Here is an 8753-nt window from a genome sequence, read left to right as displayed (position 1 = left end):
TTATACAGACTGTAACTTGTCATATAATAATGAGCTCCATTATACAGACTGTAACTTGTCATATAATAATGAGCTCCATTATACAGACTGTAACTTGTCATATAATAATGAGCTCCATTATACAGACTGTAACTTGTCATATAATAAGCTCCATTATACAGACTGTAACTTGTCATATAATAATGAGCTCCATTATACAGACTGTAACTTGTCATATAATAATGAGCTCCATTATACAGACTGTAACTTGTCATATAATAATGAGCTCCATTATACAGACTGTAACTTGTCATATAATAATGAGCTCCATTATACAGACTGTAACTTGTCATATAATAATGAGCTCCATTATACAGACTGTAACTTGTCATATAATAATGAGCTCCATTATACAGACTGTAACTTGTCATATAATAATGAGCTCCATTATACAGACTGTAACTTGTCACTGTAATAATGAGCTCCATTATACAGACTGTAACTTGTCATATAATAATGAGCTCCATTATACAGACTGTAACTTGTCATATAATAATGAGCTCCATTATACAGACTGTAACTTGTCATATAATAATGAGCTCCATTATACAGACTGTAACTTGTCATATAATAATGAGCTCCATTATACAGACTGTAACTTGTCATATAATAATGAGCTCCATTATACAGACTGTAACTTGTCATATAATAATGAGCTCCATTATACAGACTGTAACTTGTCATATAATAATGAGCTCCATTATACAGACTGTAACTTGTCATATAATAATGAGCTCCATTATACAGACTGTAACTTGTCATATAATAATGAGCTCCATTATACAGACTGTAACTTGTCATATAATAATGAGCTCCATTATACAGACTGTAACTTGTCACGTAATAAGCTCCATTATGAGCTCCATTATACAGACTGTAACTTGTCATATAATAATGAGCTCCATTATACAGACTGTAACTTGTCATATAATAATGAGCTCCATTATACAGACTGTAACTTGTCATATAATAATGAGCTCCATTATACAGACTGTAACTTGTCATATAATAATGAGCTCCATTATACAGACTGTAACTTGTCATATAATAATGAGCTCCATTATACAGACTGTAACTTGTCATATAATAATGAGCTCCATTATACAGACTGTAACTTGTCACGTAATAATGAGCTCCATTATACAGACTGTAACTTGTCACGTAATAATGAGCTCCATTATACAGACTGTAACTTGTCATATAATAATGAGCTCCATTATACAGACTGTAACTTGTCATATAATAATGAGCTCCATTATACAGACTGTAACTTGTCATATAATAATGAGCTCCATTATACAGACTGTAACTTGTCATATAATAATGAGCTCCATTATACAGACTGTAACTTGTCATATAATAATGAGCTCCATTATACAGACTGTAACTTGTCATATAATAATGAGCTCCATTATACAGACTGTAACTTGTCATATAATAATGAGCTCCATTATACAGACTGTAACTTGTCATATAATAATGAGCTCCATTATACAGACTGTAACTTGTCACGTAATAATGAGCTCCATTATACAGACTGTAACTTGTCATATAATAATGAGCTCCATTATACAGACTGTAACTTGTCATATAATAATGAGCTCCATTATACAGACTGTAACTTGTCACGTAATAATGAGCTCCATTATACAGACTGTAACTTGTCATATAATAATGAGCTCCATTATACAGACTGTAACTTGTCATATAATAATGAGCTCCATTATACAGACTGTAACTTGTCATATAATAATGAGCTCCATTATACAGACTGTAACTTGTCATATAATAATGAGCTCCATTATACAGACTGTAACTTGTCATATAATAATGAGCTCCATTATACAGACTGTAACTTGTCATATAATAATGAGCTCCATTATACAGACTGTAACTTGTCATATAATAATGAGCTCCATTATACAGACTGTAACTTGTCATATAATAATGAGCTCCATTATACAGACTGTAACTTGTCATATAATAATGAGCTCCATTATACAGACTGTAACTTGTCATATAATAATGAGCTCCATTATACAGACTGTAACTTGTCATATAATAATGAGCTCCATTATACAGACTGTAACTTGTCATATAATAATGAGCTCCATTATACAGACTGTAACTTGTCATATAATAATGAGCTCCATTATACAGACTGTAACTTGTCATATAATAATGAGCTCCATTATACAGACTGTAACTTGTCATATAATAATGAGCTCCATTATACAGACTGTAACTTGTCATATAATAATGAGCTCCATTATACAGACTGTAACTTGTCATATAATAATGAGCTCCATTATACAGACTGTAACTTGTCATATAATAATGAGCTCCATTATACAGACTGTAACTTGTCATATAATAATGAGCTCCATTATACAGACTGTAACTTGTCATATAATAATGAGCTCCATTATACAGACTGTAACTTGTCATATAATAATGAGCTCCATTATACAGACTGTAACTTGTCATATAATAATGAGCTCCATTATACAGACTGTAACTTGTCATATAATAATGAGCTCCATTATACAGACTGTAACTTGTCATGTAATATATAATAATGAGCTCCATTATACAGACTGTAACTTGTCACGTAATAGTGAGCTCCATTATACAGACTGTAACTTGTCACGTAATAATGAGCTCCATTATACAGACTGTAACTTGTCATATAATAATGAGCTCCATTATACAGACTGTAACTTGTCATATAATAATGAGCTCCATTATACAGACTGTAACTTGTCATATAATAATGAATGAGCTCCATTATACAGACTGTAACTTGTCATATAATAATGAGCTCCATTATACAGACTGTAACTTGTCATATAATAATGAGCTCCATTATACAGACTGTAACTTGTCATATAATAATGAGCTCCATTATACAGACTGTAACTTGTCATATAATAATGAGCTCCATTATACAGACTGTAACTTGTCATATAATAATGAGCTCCATTATACAGACTGTAACTTGTCATATAATAATGAGCTCCATTATACAGACTGTAACTTGTCATAATAATGAGCTCCATTATACAGACTGTAACTTGTCATATAATAATGAGCTCCATTATACAGACTGTAACTTGTCACGTAATAATGAGCTCCATTATACAGACTGTAACTTGTCACGTAATAATGAGCTCCATTATACAGACTGTAACTTGTCATATAATAATGAGCTCCATTATACAGACTGTAACTTGTCATATAATAATGAGCTCCATTATACAGACTGTAACTTGTCATATAATAATGAGCTCCATTATACAGACTGTAACTTGTCATATAATAATGAGCTCCATTATACAGACTGTAACTTGTCATATAATAATGAGCTCCATTATACAGACTGTAACTTGTCATATAATAATGAGCTCCATTATACAGACTGTAACTTGTCATATAATAATGAGCTCCATTATACAGACTGTAACTTGTCATATAATAATGAGCTCCATTATACAGACTGTAACTTGTCATATAATAATGAGCTCCATTATACAGACTGTAACTTGTCATATAATAATGAGCTCCATTATACAGACTGTAACTTGTCATATAATAATGAGCTCCATTATACAGACTGTAACTTGTCACGTAATAATGAGCTCCATTATACAGACTGTAACTTGTCATATAATAATGAGCTCCATTATACAGACTGTAACTTGTCATATAATAATGAGCTCCATTATACAGACTGTAACTTGTCATATAATAATGAGCTCCATTATACAGACTGTAACTTGTCATATAATAATGAGCTCCATTATACAGACTGTAACTTGTCATATAATAATGAGCTCCATTATACAGACTGTAACTTGTCATATAATAATGAGCTCCATTATACAGACTGTAACTTGTCATATACAGACTAATAATGAGCTCCATTATACAGACTGTAACTTGTCATATAATAATGAGCTCCATTATACAGACTGTAACTTGTCATATAATAATGAGCTCCATTATACAGACTGTAACTTGTCATATAATAATGAGCTCCATTATACAGACTGTAACTTGTCATATAATAATGAGCTCCATTATACAGACTGTAACTTGTCATATAATAATGAGCTCCATTATACAGACTGTAACTTGTCATATAATAATGAGCTCCATTATACAGACTGTAACTTGTCATATAATAATGAGCTCCATTATACAGACTGTAACTTGTCATATAATAATGAGCTCCATTATACAGACTGTAACTTGTCATATAATAATGAGCTCCATTATACAGACTGTAACTTGTCATATAATAATGAGCTCCATTATACAGACTGTAACTTGTCATATAATAATGAGCTCCATTATACAGACTGTAACTTGTCATATAATAATGAGCTCCATTATACAGACTGTAACTTGTCATATAATAATGAGCTCCATTATACAGACTGTAACTTGTCATATAATAATGAGCTCCATTATACAGACTGTAACTTGTCATATAATAATGAGCTCCATTATACAGACTGTAACTTGTCATATAATAATGAGCTCCATTATACAGACTGTAACTTGTCATATAATAATGAGCTCCATTATACAGACTGTAACTTGTCATATAATAATGAGCTCCATTATACAGACTGTAACTTGTCATATAATAATGAGCTCCATTATACAGACTGTAACTTGTCACGTAATAATAGCTGACTGTAACTCCATTATACAGACTGTAACTTGTCATATAATAATGAGCTCCATTATACAGACTGTAACTTGTCATATAATAATGAGCTCCATTATACAGACTGTAACTTGTCACGTAATAATGAGCTCCATTATACAGAGCTCCATTATACAGACTGTAACTTGTCATATAATAATGAGCTCCATTATACAGACTGTAACTTGTCATATAATAATGAGCTCCATTATACAGACTGTAACTTGTCATATAATAATGAGCTCCATTATACAGACTGTAACTTGTCATATAATAATGAGCTCCATTATACAGACTGTAACTTGTCATATAATAATGAGCTCCATTATACAGACTGTAACTTGTCATATAATAATGAGCTCCATTATACAGACTGTAACTTGTCATATAATAATGAGCTCCATTATACAGACTGTAACTTGTCATATAATAATGAGCTCCATTATACAGACTGTAACTTGTCATATAATAATGAGCTCCATTATACAGACTGTAACTTGTCATATAATAATGAGCTCCATTATACAGACTGTAACTTGTCATATAATAATGAGCTCCATTATACAGACTGTAACTTGTCATATAATAATGAGCTCCATTATACAGACTGTAACTTGTCCATTATACATAATAATAATAATGAGCTCCATTATACAGACTGTAACTTGTCATATAATAATGAGCTCCATTATACAGACTGTAACTTGTCATATAATAATGAGCTCCATTATACAGACTGTAACTTGTCATATAATAATGAGCTCCATTATACAGACTGTAACTTGTCATATAATAATGAGCTCCATTATACAGACTGTAACTTGTCATATAATAATGAGCTCCATTATACAGACTGTAACTTGTCATAATAATAATGAGCTCCATTATACAGACTGTAACTTGTCATATAATAATGAGCTCCATTATACAGACTGTAACTTGTCATATAATAATGAGCTATTATGAGCTCCATTATATTATACAGACTGTAACTTGTCATATAATAATGAGCTCCATTATACAGACTGTAACTTGTCATATAATAATAAGCTCCATTAGACTGTAACTTGTCATATTATGAGCTCCAGACTGTAACTTGTCATATAATAATGAGCTCCATTATACAGACTGTAACTTGTCATATAATAATGAGCTCCATTATACAGACTGTAACTTGTCATATAATAATGAGCTCCATTATACAGACTGTAACTTGTCATATAATAATGAGCTCCATTATACAGACTGTAACTTGTCATATAATAATGAGCTCCATTATACAGACTGTAACTTGTCATATAATAATGAGCTCCATTATACAGACTGTAACTTGTCATATAATAATGAGCTCCATTATACAGACTGTAACTTGTCATATAATAATGAGCTCCATTATACAGACTGTAACTTGTCATATAATAATGAGCTCCATTATACAGACTGTAACTTGTCATATAATAATGAGCTCCATTATACAGACTGTAACTTGTCATATAATAATGAGCTCCATTATACAGACTGTAACTTGTCATATAATAATGAGCTCCATTATACAGACTGTAACTTGTCATATAATATATGAGCTCCATTATACAGACTGTAACTTGTCATATAATAATGAGCTCCATTATACAGACTGTAACTTGTCATATAATAATGAGCTCCATTATACAGACTGTAACTTGTCATATAATAATGAGCTCCATTATACAGACTGTAACTTGTCATATAATAATGAGCTCCATTATACAGACTGTAACTTGTCATATAATAATGAGCTCCATTATACAGACTGTAACTTGTCATATAATAATGAGCTCCATTATACAGACTGTAACTTGTCATATAATAATGAGCTCCATTATACAGACTGTAACTTGTCATATAATAATGAGCTCCATTATACAGACTGTAACTTGTCATATAATAATGAGCTCCATTATACAGACTGTAACTTGTCATATAATAATGAGCTCCATTATACAGACTGTAACTTGTCATATAATAATGAGCTCCATTATACAGACTGTAACTTGTCATATAATAATGAGCTCCATTATACAGACTGTAACTTGTCATATAATAATGAGCTCCATTATACAGACTGTAACTTGTCATATAATAATGAACTCCATTATACAGACTGTAACTTGTCATATAATAATGAGCTCCATTATACAGACTGTAACTTGTCACGTAATAATGAGCTCCATTATACAGACTGTAACTTGTCATATAATAATGAGCTCCATTATACAGACTGTAACTTGTCATATAATAATGAGCTCCATTATACAGACTGTAACTTGTCATATAATAATGAGCTCCATTATACAGACTGTAACTTGTCATATAATAATGAGCTCCATTATACAGACTGTAACTTGTCATATAATAATGAGCTCCATTATACAGACTGTAACTTGTCATATAATAATGAGCTCCATTATACAGACTGTAACTTGTCATATAATAATGAGCTCCATTATACAGACTGTAACTTGTCATATAATAATGAGCTCCATTATACAGACTGTAACTTGTCATATAATAATGAGCTCCATTATACAGACTGTAACTTGTCATATAATAATGAGCTCCATTATACAGACTGTAACTTGTCACGAGCTCCATTATACAGACTGTAACTCCATTATACAGACTGTAACTTGTCATATAATAATGAGCTCCATTATACAGACTGTAACTTGTCATATAATAATGAGCTCCATTATACAGACTGTAACTTGTCATATAATAATGAGCTCCATTATACAGACTGTAACTTGTCATATAATAATGAGCTCCATTATACAGACTGTAACTTGTCATATAATAATGAGCTCCATTATACAGACTGTAACTTGTCATATAATAATGAGCTCCATTATACAGACTGTAACTTGTCATATAATAATGAGCTCCATTATAACTTGTCAGACTCCATAACTGTAACTTGTCATATAATAATGAGCTCCATTATACAGACTGTAACTTGTCATATAATAATGAGCTCCATTATACAGACTGTAACTTGTCATATAATAATGAGCTCCATTATACAGACTGTAACTTGTCATATAATAATGAGCTCCATTATACAGACTGTAACTTGTCATATAATAATGAGCTCCATTATACAGACTGTAACTTGTCATATAATAATGAGCTCCATTATACAGACTGTAACTTGTCATATAATAATGAGCTCCATTATACAGACTGTAACTTGTCACGTAATAATGAGCTCCATTATACAGACTGTAACTTGTCATATAATAATGAGCTCCATTATACAGACTGTAACTTGTCATATAATAATGAGCTCCATTATACAGACTGTAACTTGTCATATAATAATGAGCTCCATTATACAGACTGTAACTTGTCATATAATAATGAGCTCCATTATACAGACTGTAACTTGTCATATAATAATGAGCTCCATTATACAGACTGTAACTTGTCATATAATAATGAGCTCCATTATACAGACTGTAACTTGTCATATAATAATGAGCTCCATTATACAGACTGTAACTTGTCATATAATAATGAGCTCCATTATACAGACTGTAACTTGTCATATAATAATGAGCTCCATTATACAGACTGTAACTTGTCATATAATAATGAGCTCCATTATACAGACTGTAACTTGTCATATAATAATGAGCTCCATTATACAGACTGTAACTTGTCATATAATAATGAGCTCCATTATACAGACTGTAACTTGTCTAATAATGAGCTCCATTATACAGACTGTAACTTGTCATATAATAATGAGCTCCATTATACAGACTGTAACTTGTCATATAATAATGAGCTCCATTATACAGACTGTAACTTGTCATAATAATGAGCTCCATTATACAGACTGTAACTTGTCATATAATATATGAGCTCCATTATACAGACTGTAACTTGTCATATAATAATGAGCTCCATTATACAGACTGTAACTTGTCATATAATAATGAGCTCCATTATACAGACT

This window comes from Tachypleus tridentatus, chromosome 1 (assembly GCF_004210375.1).
Source record: "Tachypleus tridentatus isolate NWPU-2018 chromosome 1, ASM421037v1, whole genome shotgun sequence".
Classification (NCBI taxonomy): domain Eukaryota; kingdom Metazoa; phylum Arthropoda; class Merostomata; order Xiphosura; family Limulidae; genus Tachypleus; species Tachypleus tridentatus.
This window is presented reverse-complemented; position numbering follows the sequence as displayed.